This window comes from Nothobranchius furzeri, chromosome 3 (assembly GCF_043380555.1).
Source record: "Nothobranchius furzeri strain GRZ-AD chromosome 3, NfurGRZ-RIMD1, whole genome shotgun sequence".
Classification (NCBI taxonomy): Eukaryota; Metazoa; Chordata; class Actinopteri; order Cyprinodontiformes; family Nothobranchiidae; genus Nothobranchius; species Nothobranchius furzeri.
Window position 1 is genome coordinate 27,555,665 of NC_091743.1, and position 23,917 is coordinate 27,579,581.

Genomic DNA, 23,917 nt, shown 5'->3' on the forward strand with positions numbered 1-23,917 from the left:
TTGAGTTGTAAGTGATCTGAACGTTTCATGATGATAGCACTTTCCTAAGGGGGTCAAACCATGTCCCAAAGGTCACCGGATCTGGTGTCAATTTAAAGAAGTAGTCCAGTTACACATTTGTGGGCTTATAACTTGGCTTCTGAATGTCCTAAAGAGATCAGGTTTGTTTTAATGTACTCCAATCAACAGCCCCTACAACCACAAAAAGGAATGGAGTCATTAGCACTTATGGTTTTTAAATGGCATCCAGAATTATGTTGCACGAAGCACAATTTCACATCATTCTGGGTTCATTTGTGTGAAAACAAGGTCCAATCAGGCTGAAACGTTACAAGAAGGTAGAATCTATTGAGTTGTAAGTGATCTGAACGTTTCATGATGATCGCACATTCCTATAGGGGGTCAAACCATGCCCCAAAGGTCACCGGGCCTGGTGTCACTTTAAAGAAGTAGTCCAGTTACACCTTTGTGGGCTTATAACTTGGCTTCTGAATGTCCTAGAGAGATCAGGTTTGTTTTAGTTTACTGCAATAAACAGCCCCTACAACCACAAAAAGGAATGGAGTCATTAGCACTTATGGTTTGTAAATGGCACCCAAAATTATGTTGTACGAAGCACAATTTCACATCATTCTGGGTCCATTTGTGTGAAAACAAGGTCCAATCAGGCTGAAACGTTACAAGAAGGTAGAATCTATTGAGTTGTAAGTGATCTGAACGTTTCATGATGATTGCACATTCCTATAGGGGGTAAAACCATGTCCCAAAGATCACCAGGCCTGTTGTCACTTTAAAGTAGTCCAGTTACACATTTGTGGGCTTATAACTTGGCTTCTGAATATCCTAGAGAGGTCAGGTTTGTTTTAGAGTACTCCAATTAACAGCCCCCATTACCCCAAAAAGGAATGGAGTCATTAGCACTTATGGTTTTAAATGGCACCCAGACTTATGTTGCACGAATCACAATTTCACATCATTCTGGGTTCATTTGTGTGAAAACAAGGTCCAATCAGGCTGAAACGTTACAGGAAGTTAGAATCTATTGAGTTGTAAGTGATCTGAACGTTTCATGATGATAGCACTTTCCTAAGGGGGTCAAACCATGTCCCAAAGGTCACCGGATCTGGTGTCAATTTAAAGTAGTCCAGTTACACCTTTGTTGGGCTTATAACTTGGCTTCTGAATATCCTAGAGAGGCCAGGTTTGTTTTAGAGTACTCCAATTAACAGCCCCCATTACCCCAAAAAGGAATGGAGTCATTAGCACTTATGGTTTTTAAATGGCACCCAGACTTATGTTGCACGTATCACAATTTCACATCATTCTGGGTTCATTTGTGTGAAAACAAGGTCCAATCAGGCTGAAACATTACAGGAAGTTAGAATCTATTGAGTTGTAAGTGATCTGAACGTTTCATGATGATAGGACTTTCCTAAGGGGGTCAAACCATGTCCCAAAGGTCACCGGATCTGGTGTCAATTTAAAGTAGTCCAGTTACACCTTTGTGGGCTTATAACTTGGCTTCTGAATGTCCTAGAGAGATCGGGTTTGTTTTAATGTACTCCAATCAAAAGCCCCTAAAACCACAAAAAGGAAAGGAGTCATTAGCACTTATGGTTTGTAAATGGCACCCAGAATTATGTTGCACGAAGCACAATTTCACATCATTCTGGGTCCATTTGTGTGCAAACAAGGTCCAATCAGGCTGAAACGTTACAAGAAGGTAGAATCTATTGAGCTGTAAGTGATCTGAACGTTTCATGATGATCGCACATTCCTATTGGGGGTAAAACCATGTCCCAAAGGTCACCAGGCCTGTTGTCACTTTAAAAAAGTAGTCCAGTTACACATTTGTGGGCTTATAACTTGGCTTCTGAATGTTCTAGAGAGATCAGGTTTGTTTTAGTGTAGTCCAATCAACAGCCCCTACAACCACAAAAAGGAATGGAGTCATTAGCACTTATGGTTTGTAAATGGCACCCAGAAATATGTTGCACGAAGCACAATTTCACATCATTCTGGGTCCATTTGTGTGAAAACAAGGTCCAATCAGGCTGAAACGTTACAAGAAGGTAGAATCTATTGAGTTTTAAGTGATCTGAACGTTTCATGATGATCACACATTCCTATAGGGGGTAAAACCATGTCCCAAAGGTCACCAGGCCTGGTGTCACTTTAAAGAAGTATTCCAGTTACACATTTGTCGGCTTATAACTTGGCTTCTGATTGTCCTAGAGAGATCAGGTTTGTTTTAGTGTACTCCAATCAACAGCCCCTACAACCACAAAAAGGAATGGAGTCATTAGCACTTATGGTTTGTAAATGGCACCCAGAATTATGTTGCATGAAGCACAATTTCACATCATTCTGGGTCCATTTGTGTGAAAACAAGGTCCAATCAGGCTGAAACGTTACAAGAAGTTAGAATCTATTGAGTTGTAAGTGATCTGAACGTTTCATGATGATCGCACATTCCTATAGGGGGTAAAACCATGTCCCAAAGGTCACCAGGCCTGGTGTCACTTTAAAGAAGTAGTCCAGTTACACATTTGTGGGCTTATAACTTGGCTTCTGAATGTCCTAGAGAGATCAGGTTTGTTTTAGTGTACTCCAATCAACAGCCCCTACAACCACAAAAAGGAATTGAGTCATTAGCACTTATGGTTTGTAAATGGCACCCAGAATTATGTTGCACGAAGCACAATTTCACATCATTCTGGGTCCATTTGTGTGAAAACAAGGTCCAATCAGGCTGAAACGTTACAAGAAGGGAGAATCTATTGAGTTGTAAGTGATGTGAACGTTTCATGATGATCGCACATTCCTATAGGGGGTCAAACCATGTCCCAAAGGTCACCGGGCCTGGTGTCACTTTAAAGAAGTAGTCCAGTTACACATTTGTGGGCTTATAACTTGGCTTCTGAATATCCTAGAGAGGTCAGGTTTGTTTTAGAGTACTCCAATTAACAGCCCCCATTACCCCAAAAAGGAATGGAGTCATTAGCACTTATGGTTTTTAAATGGCACCCAGAATTATGTTGCACGAAGCACAATTTCACATCATTCTGGGTTCATTTGTGTGAAAACAAGGTCCAATCAGGCAGAAATGTTACAGGAAGGTAGAATCTATTGAGTTGTAAGTGATCTGAACGTTTCATGATGATAGCACTTTCCTAAGGGGGTCAAACCATGTCCCAAAGGTCACCGGATCTGGTGTCAATTTAAAGAAGTAGTCCAGTTACACATTTGTGGGCTTATAACTTGGCTTCTGAATGTCCTAAAGAGATCAGGTTTGTTTTAATGTACTCCAATCAACAGCCCCTACAACCACAAAAAGGAATGGAGTCATTAGCACTTATGGTTTTTAAATGGCATCCAGAATTATGTTGCACGAAGCACAATTTCACATCATTCTGGGTTCATTTGTGTGAAAACAAGGTCCAATCAGGCTGAAACGTTACAAGAAGGTAGAATCTATTGAGTTGTAAGTGATCTGAACGTTTCATGATGATCGCACATTCCTATAGGGGGTCAAACCATGCCCCAAAGGTCACCGGGCCTGGTGTCACTTTAAAGAAGTAGTCCAGTTACACCTTTGTGGGCTTATAACTTGGCTTCTGAATGTCCTAGAGAGATCAGGTTTGTTTTAGTTTACTGCAATAAACAGCCCCTACAACCACAAAAAGGAATGGAGTCATTAGCACTTATGGTTTGTAAATGGCACCCAAAATTATGTTGTACGAAGCACAATTTCACATCATTCTGGGTCCATTTGTGTGAAAACAAGGTCCAATCAGGCTGAAACGTTACAAGAAGGTAGAATCTATTGAGTTGTAAGTGATCTGAACGTTTCATGATGATTGCACATTCCTATAGGGGGTAAAACCATGTCCCAAAGATCACCAGGCCTGTTGTCACTTTAAAGTAGTCCAGTTACACATTTGTGGGCTTATAACTTGGCTTCTGAATATCCTAGAGAGGTCAGGTTTGTTTTAGAGTACTCCAATTAACAGCCCCCATTACCCCAAAAAGGAATGGAGTCATTAGCACTTATGGTTTTAAATGGCACCCAGACTTATGTTGCACGAATCACAATTTCACATCATTCTGGGTTCATTTGTGTGAAAACAAGGTCCAATCAGGCTGAAACGTTACAGGAAGTTAGAATCTATTGAGTTGTAAGTGATCTGAACGTTTCATGATGATAGCACTTTCCTAAGGGGGTCAAACCATGTCCCAAAGGTCACCGGATCTGGTGTCAATTTAAAGTAGTCCAGTTACACCTTTGTTGGGCTTATAACTTGGCTTCTGAATATCCTAGAGAGGTCAGGTTTGTTTTAGAGTACTCCAATTAACAGCCCCCATTACCCCAAAAAGGAATGGAGTCATTAGCACTTATGGTTTGTAAATGGCACCCAGAATTATGTTGCACGAAGCACAATTTCACATCATTCTGGGTCCATTTGTGTGCAAACAAGGTCCAATCAGGCTGAAACGTTACAAGAAGGTAGAATCTATTGAGTTGTAAATGATCTGAACGTTTCATGATGATCGCACATTCCTATTGGGGGTAAAACCATGTCCCAAAGGTCACCAGGCCTGGTGTCACTTTAAAAAAGTAGTCCAGTTACACATTTGTGGGCTTATAACTTGGCTTCTGAATGTTCTAGAGAGATCAGGTTTGTTTTAGTGTACTCCAATCAACAGCCCCTACAACCACAAAAAGGAATGGAGTCATTAGCACTTATGGTTTGTAAATGGCACCCAGAAATATGTTGCACGAAGCACAATTTCACATCATTCTGGGTCCATTTGTGTGAAAACAAGGTCCAATCAGGCTGAAACGTTACAAGAAGGTAGAATCTATTGAGTTGTAAGTGATCTGAACGTTTCATGATGATCACACTGTGGGCAATTTCTGTTATTCTTAAAGAAAAGAGTCGGAGAGAGTTTTCCCAATCGGGACAGCGTGGTCTTTTATTTGTCTTCTCACATCTTAGGACAGCCCAAAGACCCCGACAAAAGAGTGGTTCCCCTTTTTATAGCTCACATCTCTTCTGTGGAAACTGTGGGTGGAGACTTCTGTCTGGGACCCAGCAACACTTTTGGAATCACATCAAGTATTTAGCAAGTCAGATAAGCTTTGAGCAATTCTACTGGAAGCAAGCAGAGACCAAAACAGGAAATTCCTTTGGAGCTGATGTTGGAACAGCACACGAACTCTAGCCAGAAAACACTTTCAACCTAAGAACTCAGCTTTAACTCAATACATTCTGTAGATGACCTCTTGACCTTTTTGGCGCCAACAGTCCTCCCTTTGGTGGACTTGTCCACCACACATTACTATTGTAAACAAATTAGCAAGGTAGGGTATACCAATAAATGAATGCTTAACTAAGTGACAGAACAAATGAGCAACAAATAAGGATAATGTAACAATATGACCGAGGATAGAGACAAAAGGGCATAACATATGACCTTGAATCAAAAAATGCATAAAGGAGAACCCATGCCAAAACACGAGATGATTTTCCAGACTAACACAGCAGCGTTAACACGTATATGTAATGAACAATGATTAAGACACTGAAAAACAACCAATGGGTTCACAGCTGAGACAATGAAAAACTATGAAAGAATACATGAAACATGACATTAGCATTAACTGAACCCATTACTTCGCGGATGTATTGCATGCGCGCTCCGTATGGAGGCAAAAAACCCTGCCCGCTGTACTTTAACAAGGAAAATTCCTCCATGTCCCCCCCGACCCCAGGGGCGAACACCACGGCACAGAGCGTGCATGCGAGGACATTGGTGACACATGTCCTCGTCAGTGATCAAAAGAAAAAAGCACACACATATCAACAAAAGCACATGAAGATAAACAGGTGACAAATATGATGAATAATGAACGATTAGCTTTAACGAAGACGTAATGAAACAGTAATAAGTCCGGTTTAAAACTTCATTCAAAAGAATAGAACGGAAAATACAAGTTCAGCATCCCTGTCGGCGTTGGAGGCCTTCTGCTGCAGGAGGGCTTTATGTGGACAAGTGTCCTTTATTTGTCAGGAAAGCAAAGGCATAAGTCCTTGGCTCAGTCCTCCCTTTGTCCATCTTCGTGCAGCGTGGTGGTGCCGACTCCATCCTCCCCACAGCGAGCAAAACACAACATGTCAACAAGAAAAACTTGAATTAGCACGCCAATTGCCTATAAACCCATTACCACAAAAACTTCCTAAATATTAGACCCATAGACAAAGCATCCATCCCCACATTCACACCCCCTTTCTATACTACTCACTATCCTAAATTAAAGAGCTAGTTTGCCAGCACGGCATGCAATGATTCACTCAAACATTTCCGGGCTAATGGTAAAAGCAAAACTCACCTGATTGTCTTGATAACTAGGAGTAATGTAAATGGCCGCTCGGTAAAACGACCAGAAATAAGTCCTTAAAACCAAATTTAAAAGTCATCCAGCCAATTCGACCTAAACTCAATCAGAATCACCTATTCTGATCCTCAACCTTCGACACCACTGTCAAACCCTTCATGCAACATCCACACACCCTCAAAAATGAGCACATGCTAACTCATCACTATAAGAAAACACTAGTCAAAACATGACATCCAGCACCCTCCAGAAGATCTGTCCCACCTGAAATGGAGTACTAACAGTCATGGTTATGTTATCACACTAAGATAAAGAACTTAGACACAAACGGGAACAAAAATGATGTGAAACCTAAGAATATATGGTAAACTCATATGTTGGGTCACCTATCATCAGTAGTTCTGAATCCCCAGCATACGAGGAATTAATCCGCAGCATTATGACCTATACCAATGTCATTAATGTGCTCTAAGCACTTATCCAGAAACATGTTAGTTCTGGGCCCATTATTGGTAGTTTACCAGGAATACACACATGCTATATTCTGTCAGGATTCGTCTCTTTATTACCTCAGATCTGCCTGGCCCCTCCGGCCCATGCAAAAGCTTTACGTACACCTTAAACCCATAACCTCCCCTCGGACAAATAAAACAATCAAAGTTGTAAAACTGGAACAAAAGTAATTAGACATCAGCTAAGTGACGCCGTCATTGTATGGTTAGTGAGACTAGTCAAGTCCACGCATCTACAGATGTGACTATAATGACGTGAATGCAGGTATGGAAACCAGTCTAGGGTGTAGAGTAGTTGCATTTTACTCATCTTTCATTGTAAACAATTCCTCTATTGGTGTCGTGGTCGTCGGATGGCCTATAAAACGATGATACATTGTGGTGATGTCTTTGTCCTCTTGTTATGCTTGTCCATTGGTTATCCTCTTCACCTCCTCCAGCAGAAACCCCATTGTAATTAATCATGGATGGTTCCTAGCGGCATTCAAGACAAGAACCATACAAGTTCAGCAAACTTCTTCTTAATTTAGTTAAACTAGTCCCAGTAAAGTGAGAAGCGACACTATCCTTTAGCCTTCATCTCAGGTATCGACGTGAGTCCACGAGAGTCCAATCTTCATCTTTTTCCATCCTCACCCTTGGTCACCGTGCAACACCAGGAAGCCTTGCACTCCGGTCGGACCAGACGTCCCCCGAGCCGATCGCCTAGGGATTAATGGTTATGCACAAAAATGACCTAACTCTTACTGACCCTAGCCTCTGATAACTTCAACATCAGACACATACAGTTACAAACAGCAAGCGCAATTAAAGGTACAGTGACATCATGACATGGACACACACGGACACACAAACACATACACATGCACATACACACAGAGAGAGATAGAGAGAGAGCAAGAATGTGTGTGTGGAAGAAAAAAATAAGTGGGATCCACTTTGCCACCAGCATCTCCACCTGTGTCACAGAGAAAAATTGCAAAGAAATTAAAACATAAAGCAAACAACAATAATTCAATGAGTATAAATGATTCAACTAAAATATACAACCATGCATGGTTTTTTATTTATTTTTTATTTATTTTATTAAACAGTTCCAGTAGCACTGGCGATGCCTTGTGCAATGGATTCTTAAGAAGGTCTTCATCAATTAGAGATTATAACCGAATTGTTTCAGGATCCTGGATTTAAATTTGAATTGGTTAATTTACTCAGAATAGTCCAATGGCTTTGTTGATGTTTCTCAAGGCTCGGCCACGCCCATATAAATAAATGAACAAACAAACAAAACAAACACAGTCAAGCACACGGTCCATACACGTCTCTGTGCCCTCACACACCAAGCAAATGTCAGGCTTAAGCGAAAGTTTGAAATTCCTCATGCATGTTAGTAATTACATCAAGAGATTCCATACACTTCTTAAACACCTAGATTATTTCTGGAAAATGCTCAAACTGCAAGAGCGGGACGCGCACAACTAAACTACTTATTCTCTCCAGTCTGTGTCTCCGCTTGGTTTAAATGAGCCACTTAACCGAACACTAAATCAGGGGAAAGAAAAAATAATACCTAAAGCGTGTGATCAAATTAATCCAACAAAACTTCCCATCACTGCTGTTCTAAACTCATGTTGCGGTGTGATCTCTCCAATTAGAAATTAGGACAACTACTTTACTATCAATTAAACAAAATAATTTCAGGTTTTCCAATGTCCCTTACTATTCACCCCAATTATGCACCTCAAGGCAGAAAACGTGACGAGCAAATATTATTCCCTAACCAGGTTTGAATTCACAATCTCTAGGAGCCAAAACTATCTTTCTTTCTTACCTTCTTTCTTATTTTCATTCCTTTTTCCTTTAGCCAATTGTCGTCCCTTTCTCATCCCTCCTACAGCAGTTATACTCTGCTGCTGGCGCTGTCAGGCTGCACGTACGCAGCAGCTGGGCTGATAAGCAGAACGTCAGTTCGCACGTACACAGCAGCTGCTTTTAGCTCCTACACTCCAATTCCCATGCAGCATGAATATAGCTTCGTTTACCTTCAGTGACACCTAATTTAAGTCAAACCAAAATTTCAGTTTAGCCAATTTTCGGCTGTAGCCAAATCCAAATGTTCTCGCAACGCCATTCCCGCAAAAGGCCAATTAAAAATGTTATGTTAAAGATTTCACAAGATGAGAAAATGTGAACATAATTATTATCGAATGAGAGGTACAATTATTCAATATTTTGTAACATTATTTTCTACGTTAGAACTTACAGCTGATAGAAAAATATAGGATCAGGTTTCTAATCCTATTTTTTTTTTTTAAGGATAACTTCCTCAGTTAACTATGTTCTGCAGTAGTTTAGTAAATTTTTCCCAATTCTGACCTTTCACCAAGTCAACTGATTGTTGCCAAAAAGCTTTTTCCATTACCTAACTGCAGCAAGCACTCCTTCACTGGGTGTAACCATAGGAGACAGTCTCTTTTGAGCCTCTCTTTGTAAGTCCAGGATGACCACCGTCATTGATTAAAGTTCACATGTTAACACATATACTCCTCCCCTTTGTCTTTGTTCCATCTGCAGCAGGGCAAACAAGCGTCTGTCTCATAGTGTCCATTTTACGGCACCTCCCCCATCTCGACGCAGACACACAGCTTGTGGTGGGGACTTCCTGCTCCATTTGTGTAGAGTCAGATCCAGGAAACTTTCATTTGCAGCCGGTTTCCGTCTTTTTGACAGGCCAACCCAGTAAAGTTCATGCCACCACAGTTCACAGAACATCTTCCTTAAATATGTTGATTGGGTTGAAATGACAGAACTTTCTGGTTTACAAATCAACGATGGCTTCTAATAAATAGTCGACTTTACTGACTCAAAGGTAAATCTAGACTACTTTCTGGGCACAATTGTTCCTTAATCATCAAATCAGTTCTACACAGGTTTTAATCATTAGGTGCAATCTAACCCAAAATGCAAGATCCCTCCTTTCTTTTTTTTTTTTTTTTTTTTTTTTTTTTTTTTTTACCTATTTATTTATCTTGTTTTGGGAAAATAACTACCAGTTTTTTAATCCAAAGCAGCCTGGTACAGTCTCTAGCCTGGTTACAGGAAATAAGAGTTAGTTTATCTGTTTTTTCCATTATTCAGCGTCTCAAAATCCAGCCACTAATGTTAATGGTTCTTAAAGTTGAGGCAAGACAATTATTGGGTTTTGTTTTACAGCAAGATTTACAGCAATAGTTTTACAAAACCTATACTAAATATTTATAAATGGATGTAACTGAACGTTCTAGAGCAAATACTTTATTTCCTGACTGATTGTTAATTTTAAGATTGGATCATATGATTCTAAGAGGTATGAGAGCTGCAGAATGCAGCACCCTGTGCTATTTATAGACTATGGGATTCTTGTGTGTAAATGTGGGTGGAGTCAGGCCCTCAGACAGAACTTTCAGTATCATTCTTCCCTGGCCGTTCAGGAGAACAGGTCTCACGGAGGCCAACCATGGACTAAGAACTAAGACTGGACTAAGAAGGTACGCTCAAGACACCAAAAATATCTTTTCTAAAGTCACAAATTGCTTAAAACTGCATGTTACAGAAAGCAAGCAAGCCTTGTTTCAACCATGTGTGTGTGTATGCCGGCAGTAGAAAAAAGAGGAAGAGAGAGAGAGACTCAGTTACAACACGGCCCAAAAGCTGATAAAATACTTCCTTTGTATAAACACGACCATGCAACTTTTATATTTTAAACGATTTCCTTGTCATCGTACTAACCACAAGTTCTTTTTCTATTGTTTTTCAGTCGGGCAAAGCTGGACTACGCCCTGCTCTCTCCAGCAGCCCCCCCCAAAAAAGAAACTGCGCCACTCAACAGAGCATCCAGCCAGAAGCAGCATCCACCTCTCATGCAAGAAACACTCACTCACAGAGGCACAGAGAACACTTTTTTTTTCTGTTTGTCACAGTCTTAAAAAAAATAATAAATAAGTCAGTCTGTCACTTATTTATTGTCTTTATATACATAAACGTCTGTTTTACCTTATCTTTTCTTAATCTCTTTGTTCCAGTTGGACTATTATTATTATGTTTCTCCTAGTTTAAATTTAACTGACCCAAATTGGCACTTACTTTTCCTACTTTACACCAAATTGACAGGACTTCCTTTAACGGCTGGTAATTTTCAGAACTTAATGCCTGCTTCTAAGCAAGTCCTATTCAACCATTAGAGCAAGTCAAATTGCAGTTTTTGAGAGCGCTCTGAGAAACAGTCCACATATTTATTTTCTACAGATCTGTTTCGATCTTACTGTTTAGCAGCTGCCTGACCTTCAATAAATGTATATCTGCTCCCTTTTACTCTCCAGGCCACTACATATATATATTTTACTTTAAACCCTTTTATTTATTCAAACATTAAATTTTTAGCACTGCAGTGAACTTTACATATGCGAGTTGCAACTTTTAGAGCTCTTATTTATCTTATTTATTTTCCTGGTACCGCATCAGGCCCTCACATTGTGGTTCTCACTATTCAAACCCCCACCTCCCCGATTCCGAGAAATGATGGGGCGCTACTTCCACCTCCTAATATGGTCAAAAGTAGTTGAGACTTACATAAGCTGGACAGATCAACATGTTTTTTGGAGCATGTAATCAGCAGCTGGGCTGCCTGATAAGAATTTGCACAGCACGTATGCGGCTGGAACTGATAAGCAAAACACGTCAACATGCACGTACACAAAAACACCGCCCTTATCTCCTACAACACATCCTCCAGCGCTGATCACCCACCCACGGAGCTCCCAGACCTCGGCTCTGCTTTTTTGCACTCTCCAAGTGCTCAAAACTGAGAGCCATACGCAGCCTCTCGCTGCAAACTCAAGACGTCTTCTCACAGGCCTCACTACTGCTTTGCAAACACTCTTAAATTTGTTACTCCTCGAGGACGAACCGAACTCAGCAAAGACTTCAACTTCTTATACAGGCCTCTTTTTCTCTTTTTCCTTTGCCACAAACTCTTATTAAATTTACCAAACCCCAGGGGAAAGACCGAATTACAGGCAAAGCTCATTTCTCACAACTTCAGCGCTTTTTCTTCAGGATCCCCGTCTCTGCTCTTACCGAGTCAGGAGACTGGATTTCTCAAAACCTTGTCAGCTTTTCAGATTCTATTCCAATCTGCTGTCCCACCTTTCAATTTGACACTTAAAATTTGTCCGTCATCAAAATGACACAGCTGACTTCACACGGTGTGAATATTTTACCACTGTCCGACATGAATCCTCTCTCCAACTAATATTTATAGTATTATCAGAACAGGAGAACACCCCTGCCCAGTGACAGAGGCCACAAAAATGAACAAAAACATGCTCACCTGGGCCCTTAGTACGGACCTCAGCCACTGGACAGGAGCCAAGGGACGCCACGGGAAATCCTCGCTGTTCACCCATCTGGTGTGCCAAAATGTGGGCAATTTCTGTTATTCTTAAAGAAAAGAGTCGGAGAGAGTTTTCCCAATCGGGACAGCGTGGTCTTTTATTTGTCTTCTCACATCTTAGGACAGCCCAAAGACCCCGACAAAAGAGTGGTTCCCCTTTTTATAGCTCACATCTCTTCTGTGGAAACTGTGGGTGGAGACTTCTGTCTGGGACCCAGCAACACTTTTGGAATCACATCAAGTATTTAGCAAGTCAGATAAGCTTTGAGCAATTCTACTGGAAGCAAGCAGAGACCAAAACAGGAAATTCCTTTGGAGCTGATGTTGGAACAGCACACGAACTCTAGCCAGAAAACACTTTCAACCTAAGAACTCAGCTTTAACTCAATACATTCTGTAGATGACCTCTTGACCTTTTTGGCGCCAACAACACATTCCTATAGGGGGTAAAACCATGTCCCAAAGGTCACCAGGCCTGGTGTCACTTTAAAGAAGTAGTCCAGTTACACATTTGTGGGCTTATAACTTGGCTTCTGAATGTCCTAGAGAGATCAGGTTTGTTTTAGTGTACTCCAATCAACAGCCCCTACAACCACAAAAAGGAATTGAGTCATTAGCACTTATGGTTTGTAAATGGCACCCAGAATTATGTTGCACGAAGCACAATTTCATATCATTCTGGGTCCATTTGTGTGAAAACAAGGTCCAATCAGGCTGAAACGTTACAAGAAGGTAGAATCTATTGAGTTGTAAGTGATGTGAACGTTTCATGATGATCTCACATTCCTATAGGGGGTCAAACCATGTCCCAAAGGTCACCGGGCCTGGTGTCACTTTAAAGAAGTAGTCCAGTTACACATTTGTGGGCTTATAACTTGGCTTCTGAATATCCTAGAGAGGTCAGGTTTGTTTTAGAGTACTCCAATTAACAGCCCCCATTACCCCAAAAAGGAATGGAGTCATTAGCACTTATGGTTTTTAAATGGCACCCAGAATTATGTTGCACGAAGCACAATTTCACATCATTCTGGGTTCATTTGTGTGAAAACAAGGTCCAATCAGGCAGAAATGTTACAGGAAGGTAGAATCTATTGAGTTGTAAGTGATCTGAACGTTTCATGATGATAGCACTTTCCTAAGGGGGTCAAACCATGTCCCAAAGGTCACCGGATCTGGTGTCAATTTAAAGAAGTAGTCCAGTTACACATTTGTGGGCTTATAACTTGGCTTCTGAATGTCCTAAAGAGATCAGGTTTGTTTTAATGTACTCCAATCAACAGCCCCTACAACCACAAAAAGGAATGGAGTCATTAGCACTTATGGATTTTAAATGGCATCCAGAATTATGTTGCACGAAGCACAATTTCACATCATTCTGAGTTCATTTGTGTGAAAACAAGGTCCAATCAGGCTGAAACGTTACAAGAAGGTAGAATCTATTGAGTTGTAAGTGATCTGAACGTTTCATGATGATCGCACATTCCTATAGGGGGTCAAACCATGCCCCAAAGGTCACCGGGCCTGGTGTCACTTTAAAGAAGTAGTCCAGTTACACCTTTGTGGGCTTATAACTTGGCTTCTGAATGTCCTAAAGAGATCAGGTTTGTTTTAATGTACTCCAATCAACAGCCCCTACAACCACAAAAAGGAATGGAGTCATTAGCACTTATGGATTTTAAATGGCATCCAGAATTATGTTGCACGAAGCACAATTTCACATCATTCTGGGTTCATTTGTGTGAAAACAAGGTCCAATCAGGCTGAAACGTTACAAGAAGGTAGAATCTATTGAGTTGTAAGTGATCTGAACGTTTCATGATGATCGCACATTCCTATAGGGGGTCAAACCATGCCCCAAAGGTCACCGGGCCTGGTGTCACTTTAAAGAAGTAGTCCAGTTACACATTTGTGGGCTTATAACTTGGCTTCTGAATGTCCTAAAGAGATCAGGTTTGTTTTAATGTACTCCAATCAACAGCCCCTACAACCACAAAAAGGAATGGAGTCATTAGCACTTATGGTTTGTAAATGGCACGCAGAATTATGTTGTACGAAGCACAATTTCACATCATTCTGGGTCCATTTGTGTGAAAACAAGGTCCAATCAGGCTGAAACGTTACAAGAAGGTAGAATCTATTGAGTTGTAAGTGATCTGAACGTTTCATGATGATTGCACATTCCTATAGGGGGTAAAACCCTGTCCCAAAGGTCACCAGGCCTGTTGTCACTTTAAAGAAGTAGTCCAGTTACACATTTGTGGGCTTATAACTTGGCTTCTGAATGTCCTAGAGAGATCAGGTTTGTTTTAGTGTACTCCAATCAACAACCCCTACAACCACAAAAAGGAATGGAGTCATTAGCACTTATGGTTTGTAAATGGCACCCAGAATTATGTTGCACAAAGCACAATTTCACATCATTCTGGGTCCATTTGTGTGAAAACAAGGTCCAATCAGGCTGAAACGTTACAAGAAGGTAGAATCTATTGAGTTGTAAGTGATCTGAACGTTTCATGATGATCGCACTTTCCTATAGGGGGTCAAACCATGTCCCAAAGGTCACCGGGCCTGGTGTCACTTTAAAGAAGTAGTCCAGTTACACATTTGTGGGCTTATAACTTGCCTTCTGAATGTCCTACAGAGATCAGGTTTGATTTAATATACTCCAATCAACAGCCCCTACAACCACAAAAAGGAATGGAGTCATTAGCACTTATGGTTTGTAAATGGCACCCAGAATTGTGTTGCACGAAGCACAATTTCACATCATTCTGGGTTCATTTGTGTGAAAACAAGGTCCAATCAGGCTGAAACGTTACAAGAAGGTAGAATCTATTGAGTTGTAAGTGATCTGAACATTTCATGATGATTGCACATTCCTATAGGGGGTCAAACCATGTCCCAAAGGTCACCGGGCCTGGTGTCACTTTAAAGAAGTAGTCCAGTTACACATTTGTGGGCTTATAACTTGGCTTCTGAATACCCTAGAGAGGTCAGGTTTGTTTTAGAGTACTCCAATTAACAGCTCCAATTACCCCAAAAAGGAATGGAGTCATTAGCACTTATGGTTTTTAAATGGCACCCAGAATTATGTTGCACGAAGCACAATTTCACATCATTCTGGGTTCATTTGTGTGAAAACAAGGTCCAATCAGGCAGAAACATTACAGGAAGGTAGAATCTATTGAGTTGTAAGTGATCTGAACGTTTCATGATGATAGCACTTTCCTAAGGGGATCAAACCATGTCCCAAAGGTCACCGGATCTGGTGTCAATTTAAAGAAGTAGTCCAGTTACACATTTGTGGGCTTATAACTTGGCTTCTGAATGTCCTAGAGAGATCAGGTTTGTTTTAGTGTACTCCAATCAACAGCCCCTACAACCACAAAAAGGAATGGAGTCATTAGCACTTATGGTTTTTAAATGGCATCCAGAATTATGTTGCACGAAGCACAATTTCACATCATTCTGGGTTCATTTGTGTGAAAACAAGGTCCAATCAGGCTGAAACGTTACAAGAAGGTAGAATCTATTGAGTTGTAAGTGATCTGAACGTTTCATGATGATCGCACATTCCTATAGGGGGTCAAACCATGCCCCAAAGGTCACCGGGCCTGGTGTCACTTTAAAGAAGTAGTCCAGTTACACCTTTGTGGGCTTATAACTTGGCTTCTGAATGTCCTAGAGAGATCAGATTTGTTTTAATGTACTCCAGTAAACAGCTCCTACAACCGCAAAAAGGAATGGAGTCAATAGCACTTATGGTTTGTAAATGGCACCCAGAATTATGTTGTACTAAGCACAATTTCACATCATTCTGGGTCCATTTGTGTGAAAACAAGGTCCAATCAGGCTGAAACGTTACAAGAAGGTAGAATCTATTGAGTTGTAAGTGATCTGAACGTTTCATGATGATTCCACATTCCTATAGGGTGTAAAACCATGTCCCAAAGGTCACCGGGCCTGGTGTCACTTTAAAGAAGTAGTCCAGTTACACATTTGTGGGCTTATAACTTGGCTTCTGAATGTCCTAGAGAGATCAGGTTTGTTTTAGTGTACTCCAATCAACAGCCCCTACAACAACAAAAGGAATGGAGTCATTAGCACTTATGGTTTTTAAATGGCACCCAGAATTGTGTTGCACGAAGCACAATTTCACATCATTCTGGGTCCATTTGTGTGAAAACAAGGTCCAATCAGGCTGAAACGTTACAAGAAGGTAGAATCTATTGAGTTGTAAGTGATCTGAACGTTTCATGATGATCGCACATTCCTATAGGGGGTCAAACCATGTCCCAAAGGTCACCGGGCCTGGTGTCACTTTAAAGAAGTAGTCCAGTTACACTTTTGTGGGCTTATAACTTGGCTTCTGAATGTCCTAGAGAGATCAGGTTTGTTTTAATGTACTCCAATCAATAGCCCCTACAACCACTAAAAGGATTGGAGTCATTAGCACTTATGGTTTGTAAATGGCACCCAGAATTATGTTGAACGAAGCACAATTTCACATCATTCTGGGTCCATTTGTGTGAAAACAAGGTCCAATCAGGCTGAAACGTTACAAGAAGGTAGAATCTATTGAGTTGTAAGTGATCTGAACGTTTCATGATGATCGCACATTCCCATAGGGGGTCAAACCATGTCCCAAAGGTCACCGGGCCTGGTGTCACTTTAAAGAAGTAGTCCAGTTACACATTTGTGGGCTTATAACTTGGCTTCTGAATACCCTAGAGAGGTCAGGTTTGTTTTAGAGTACTCCAATTAACAGCCCCAATTACCCCAAAAAGGAATGGAGTCATTAGCACTTATGGTTTTTAAATGGCACCCAGAATTATGTTGCCCGAAGCACAATTTCACATCATTCTGGGTTCATTTGTGTGAAAACAAGGTCCAATCAGGCAGAAACGTTACAGGAAGGTAGAATCTATTGAGTTGTAAGTGATCTGAACGTTTCATGATGATAGCACTTTCCTAAGGGGATCAAACCATGTCCCAAAGGTCACCGGATCTGGTGTCAATTTAAAGAAGTAGTCCAGTTACACCTTTGTGGGCTTATATTTTGGCTTCTGAATGTCCTAGAGAAATCAGGTTTGTTTTAATGTACTCCAATAAACAGCTCCTACAACCGCAAAAAGGAATGGAGTCAATAGCACTTATGGTTTGTAAATGGCACCCAGAATTATGTTGTACGAAGCACAATTTCACATCATTCTGGGTCCATTTGTGTGAAAACAAGGTCCAATCAGGCTGAAACGTTACAAGAAGGTAGAATCTATTGAGTTGTAAGTGATCTGAACGTTTCATGATGATTGCACATTCCTATAGGGGGTAAAACCATGTCCCAAAGGTCACCAGGCCTGGTGGCACTTTAAAGAAGTAGTCCAGTTACACATTTGTGGGCTTATAACTTGGCTTCTGAATGTCCTAGAGAGGTCAGGTTTGTTTTAGTGTACTCCAATCAACAGTCCCTACAACCACAAAAAGGAATGGAGTCATTAGCACTTATGGTTTGTAAATGGCACCCAGAATTGTGTTGCACGAAGCACAATTTCACATCATTCTGGGTCCATTTGTGTGAAAACAAGGTCCAATCAGGCTGAAATGTTACAAGAAGGTAGAATCTATTGAGTTGTAAGTGATATGAACATTTCATGATGATCGCACATTCCTATAGGGGGTCAAACCATGTCCCAAAGGTCACCGGGCCTGGTGTCACTTTAAAGAAGTAGTCCAGTTACACCTTTGTGGGCTTATAACTTGGCTTCTGAATATCCTAGAGAGGTCAGGTTTGTTTTAGAGTACTCCAATTAACAGCCCCCATTACCCCAAAAAGGAATGGAGTCATTAGCACTTATGGTTTTTAAATGGCACCCAGAATTATGTTGCACGAAGCACAATTTCACATCATTCTGGGTTCATTTGTGTGAAAACAAGGTCCAATCAGGCAGAAATGTTACAGGAAGGTAGAATCTATTGAGTTGTAAGTGATCTGAACGTTTCCTGATGATAGCACTTTCCTAAGGGGGTCAAACCATGTCCCAAAGGTCACCGGATCTGGTGTCAATTTAAAGAAGTAGTCCAGTTACACATTTGTGGGCTTATAACTTGGCTTCTGAATGTCCTAAAGAGATCAGGTTTGTTGTAATGTACTCCAATCAACAGCCCCTACAACCACAAAAAGGAATGGAGTCATTAGCACTTATGGTTTTTAAATGGCATCCAGAATTATGTTGCACGAAGCACCATTTCACATCATTCTGGGTTCATTTGTGTGAAAACAAGGTCCAATCAGGCTGAAACGTTACAAGAAGGTAGAATATATTGAGTTGTAGGTGATCTGAACGTTTCATGATGATCGCACATTCCTATAGGGGGTCAAACCATGCCCCAAAGGTCACCGGGCCTGGTGTCACTTTAAAGAAGTAGTCCAGTTACACCTTTGTGGGCTTATAACTTGGCTTCTGAATGTCCTAGAGAGATCAGGTTTGTTTTAATGTACTCCAATAAACAGCTCCTACAACCGCAAAAAGGAATGGAGTCAATAGCACTTATGGTTTGTAAATGGCACCCAGAATTATGTTGTACGAAGCACAATTTCACATCATTCTGGGTCCATTTGTGTGAAAACAAGGTCCAATCAGGCTGAAACGTTACAAGAAGGTAGAATCTATTGAGTTGTAAGTGATCTGAACGTTTCATGATGATTGCACATTCCTATAGGGGGTAAAACCATGTCCCAAAGGTCACCAGGCCTGGTGGCACTTTAAATAAGTAGTGCAGTTACACATTTGTGGGCTTATAACTTGGCTTCTGAATGTCCTAGAGAGATCAGGTTTGTTTTAGTGTACTCCAATAAACAGTCCCTACAACCACAAAAAGGAATGGAGTCATTAGCACTTATGGTTTGTAAATGGCACCCAGAATTGTGTTGCACGAAGCACAATTTCACATCATTCTGGGTCCATTTGTGTGAAAACAAGGTCCAATCAGGCTGAAACGTTACAAGAAGGTAGAATCTATTGAGTTGTAAGTGATCTGAACGTTTCATGATGATCGCACATTCCTATAGGGGGTCAAACCATGTCCCAAAGGTCACCGGGCCTGGTGTCACTTTAAAGAAGTAGTCCAGTTACACCTTTGTGGGCTTATAACTTGGCTTCTGAATGTCCTAGAGAGATCAGGTTTGTTTTAGTTTACTGCAATCAACAGCCCCTACAACCCCAAAAAGGAATGGAGTCATTAGCCCTTATGGTTTTTAAATGGCACCCAGAATTATGTTGCACGAAGCACAATTTCACATCATTCTGGGTTCATTTGTGTGAAAACAAGGTCCAATCAGGCAGAAATGTTACAGGAAGGTAGAATCTATTGAGTTGTAAGTGATCTGAACGTTTCCTGATGATAGCACTTTCCTAAGGGGGTCAAACCATGTCCCAAAGGTCACCGGATCTGGTGTCAATTTAAAGAAGTAGTCCAGTTACACATTTGTGGGCTTATAACTTGGCTTCTGAATGTCCTAAAGAGATCAGGTTTGTTGTAATGTACTCCAATCAACAGCCCCTACAACCACAAAAAGGAATGGAGTCATTAGCACTTATGGTTTTTAAATGGCATCCAGAATTATGTTGCACGAAGCACAATTTCACATCATTCTGGGTTCATTTGTGTGAAAACAAGGTCCAATCAGGCTGAAACGTTACAAGAAGGTAGAATCTATTGAGTTGTAGGTGATCTGAACGTTTCATGATGATCGCACATTCCTATAGGGGGTCAAACCATGCCCCAAAGGTCACCGGGCCTGGTGTCACTTTAAAGAAGTAGTCCAGTTACACCTTTGTGGGCTTATAACTTGGCTTCTGAATGTCCTAGAGAGATCAGGTTTGTTTTAATGTACTCCAATAAACAGCTCCTACAACCGCAAAAAGGAATGGAGTCAATAGCACTTATGGTTTGTAAATGGCACCCAGAATTATGTTGTACGAAGCACAATTTCACATCATTCTGGGTCCATTTGTGTGAAAACAAGGTCCAATCAGGCTGAAACGTTACAAGAAGGTAGAATCTATTGAGTTGTAAGTGATCTGAACGTTTCATGATGATTGCACATTCCTATAGGGGGTAAAACCATGTCCCAAAGGTCACCAGGCCTGGGGCGAGGGTGGCACAGGAGTTAAGTGCTCGCCCCGCAATCGGAAGGTTGCAGGTTCGAGCCCCGCTCAGTCTGTCGCTGTCGTTGTGTCCTTGGGCAAGACACTTAACCCACCTTGCCTGCTGGTGGTGGTCGGAGGGACCGGTGGCGCCAGTGCTCGGCAGCCTCGCCTCTGTCAGTGCGCCCCAGGGCAGCTGTGGCTACATCGTAGCTCATCACACCAGTGTGTGAATGTGTGTGTGAATGGGTGAATGACTGACTGTGTTGTAAAGCGCCTTGGGGGGTTCCAGGACTCTAGAAGGCGCTACATCAAATACAGGCCATTTAAAGAAGTAGTGCAGTTACACCTTTGTGGGCTTATAACTTGGCTTCTGAATGTCCTAGAGAGATCAGGTTTGTTTTAGTGTACTCCAATAAACAGTCCCTACAACCACAAAAAGGAATGGAGTCATTAGCACTTATGGTTTGTAAATGGCACCCAGAATTGTGTTGCACGAAGCACAATTTCACATCATTCTGGGTCCATTTGTGTGAAAACAAGGTCCAATCAGGCTGAAACGTTACAAGAAGGTAGAATCTATTGAGTTGTAAGTGATCTGAACGTTTCATGATGATCGCACATTCCTATAGGGGGTCAAACCATGTCCCAAAGGTCACCGGATCTGGTGTCAATTTAAAGAAGTAGTCCAGTTACACATTTGTGGGCTTATAACTTGGCTTCTGAATGTCCTAAAGAGATCAGGTTTGTTGTAATGTACTCCAATCAACAGCCCCTACAACCACAAAAAGGAATGGAGTCATTAGCACTTATGGTTTTTAAATGGCATCCAGAATTATGTTGCACGAAGCACAATTTCACATCATTCTGGGTTCATTTGTGTGAAAACAAGGTCCAATCAGGCTGAAACGTTACAAGAAGGTAGAATCTATTGAGTTGTAGGTGATCTGAACGTTTCATGATGATCGCACATTCCTATAGGGGGTCAAACCATGCCCCAAAGGTCACCGGGCCTGGTGTCACTTTAAAGAAGTAGTCCAGTTACACCTTTGTGGGCTTATAACTTGGCTTCTGAATGTCCTAGAGAGATCAGGTTTGTTTTAATGTACTCCAATAAACAGCTCCTACAACCGCAAAAAGGAATGGAGTCAATAGCACTTATGGTTTGTAAATGGCACCCAGAATTATGTTGTACGAAGCACAATTTCACATCATTCTGGGTCCATTTGTGTGAAAACAAGGTCCAATCAGGCTGAAACGTTACAAGAAGGTAGAATCTATTGAGTTGTAAGTGATCTGAACGTTTCATGATGATTGCACATTCCTATAGGGGGTAAAACCATATCCCAAAGGTCACCAGGCCTGGGGCGAGGGTGGCACAGGAGTTAAGTGCTCGCCCCGCAATCGGAAGGTTGCAGGTTCGAGCCCCGCTCAGTCTGTCGCTGTCGTTGTGTCCTTGGGCAAGACACTTAACCCACCTTGCCTGCTGGTGGTGGTCGGAGGGACCGGTGGCGCCAGTGCTCGGCAGCCTCGCCTCTGTCAGTGCGCCCCAGGGCAGCTGTGGCTACATCGTAGCTCATCACACCAGTGTGTGAATGTGTGTGTGAATGGGTGAATGACTGACTGTGTTGTAAAGCGCCTTGGGGGGTTCCAGGACTCTAGAAGGCGCTACATCAAATACAGGCCATTTAAAGAAGTAGTGCAGTTACACCTTTGTGGGCTTATAACTTGGCTTCTGAATGTCCTAGAGAGATCAGGTTTGTTTTAGTTTACTGCAATCAACAGCCCCTACAACCACAAAAAGGAATGGAGTCATTAGCACTTATGGTTTGTAAATGGCACCCAGAATTATGTTGTACGAAGCACAATTTCACATCATTCTGGGTCCATTTGTGTGAAAACAAGGTCCAATCAGGCTAAAACGTTACAAGAAGGTAGAATCTATTGAGTTTGTAAGTGATCTGAACGTTTCATGATGATTGCACATTCCTATAGGGGGTAAAACCATGTCCCAAAGGTCACCAGGCCTGTTGTCACTTTAAAGAAGTAGTCCAGTTACACATTTGTGGGCTTATAACTTGGCTTCTGAATGTCCTAGAGAGGTCTGGTTTGTTTTAGAGTACTCCAATCAACAGCCCCTACAACAACAAAAGGAATGGAGTCATTAGCACTTATGGTTTGTAAATGGCACCCAGAATTGTGTTGCACGAAGCACAATTTCACATCATTCTGGGTCCATTTGTGTGAAAACAAGGTCCAATCAGGCTGAAACGTTACAAGAAGGTAGAATCTATTGAGTTGTAAGTGATCTGAACGTTTCATGATGATCGCACATTCCCATAGGGGGTCAAACCATGTCCCAAAGGTCACCGGGCCTGGTGTCACTTTAAAGAAGTAGTCCAGTTACACATTTGTGGGCTTATAACTTGGCTTCTGAATACCCTAGAGAGGTCAGGTTTGTTTTAGAGTACTCCAATTAACAGCCCCAATTACCCCAAAAAGGAATGGAGTCATTAGCACTTATGGTTTTTAAATGGCACCCAGAATTATGTTGCACGAAGCACAATTTCACATCATTCTGGGTTCATTTGTGTGAAAACAAGGTCCAATCAGGCAGAAACGTTACAGGAAGGTAGAATCTATTGAGTTGTAAGTGATCTGAACGTTTCATGATGATAGCACTTTCCTAAGGGGATCAAACCATGTCCCAAAGGTCACCGGATCTGGTGTCAATTTAAAGAAGTAGTCCAGTTACACATTTGTGGGCTTATAACTTGGCTTCTGAATGTCCTAGAGAGATCAGGTTTGTTTTAGTGTACTCCAATCAACAGCCCCTACAACCACAAAAAGGAATGGAGTCATTAGCACTCATGGTTTTTAAATGGCATCCAGAATTATGTTGCACGAAGCACAATTTCACATCATTCTGGGTTCATTTGTGTGAAAACAAGGTCCAATCAGGCTGAAACGTTACAAGAAGGTAGAATCTATTGAGTTGTAGGTGATCTGAACGTTTCATGATGATCGCACATTCCTATAGGGGGTCAAACCATGCCCCAAAGGTCACCGGGCCTGGTGTCACTTTAAAGAAGTAGTCCAGTTACACCTTTGTGGGCTTATATTTTGGCTTCTGAATGTCCTAGAGAGATCAGGTTTGTTTTAATGTACTCCAATAAACAGCTCCTACAACCGCAAAAAGGAATGGAGTCAATAGCACTTATGGTTTGTAAATGGCACCCAGAATTATGTTGTACGAAGCACAATTTCACATCATTCTGGGTCCATTTGTGTGAAAACAAGGTCCAATCAGGCTGAAACGTTACAAGAAGGTAGAATCTATGGAGTTGTAAGTGATCTGAACGTTTCATGATGATTGCACATTCCTATAGGGGGTAAAACCATGTCCCAAAGGTCACCAGGCCTGGTG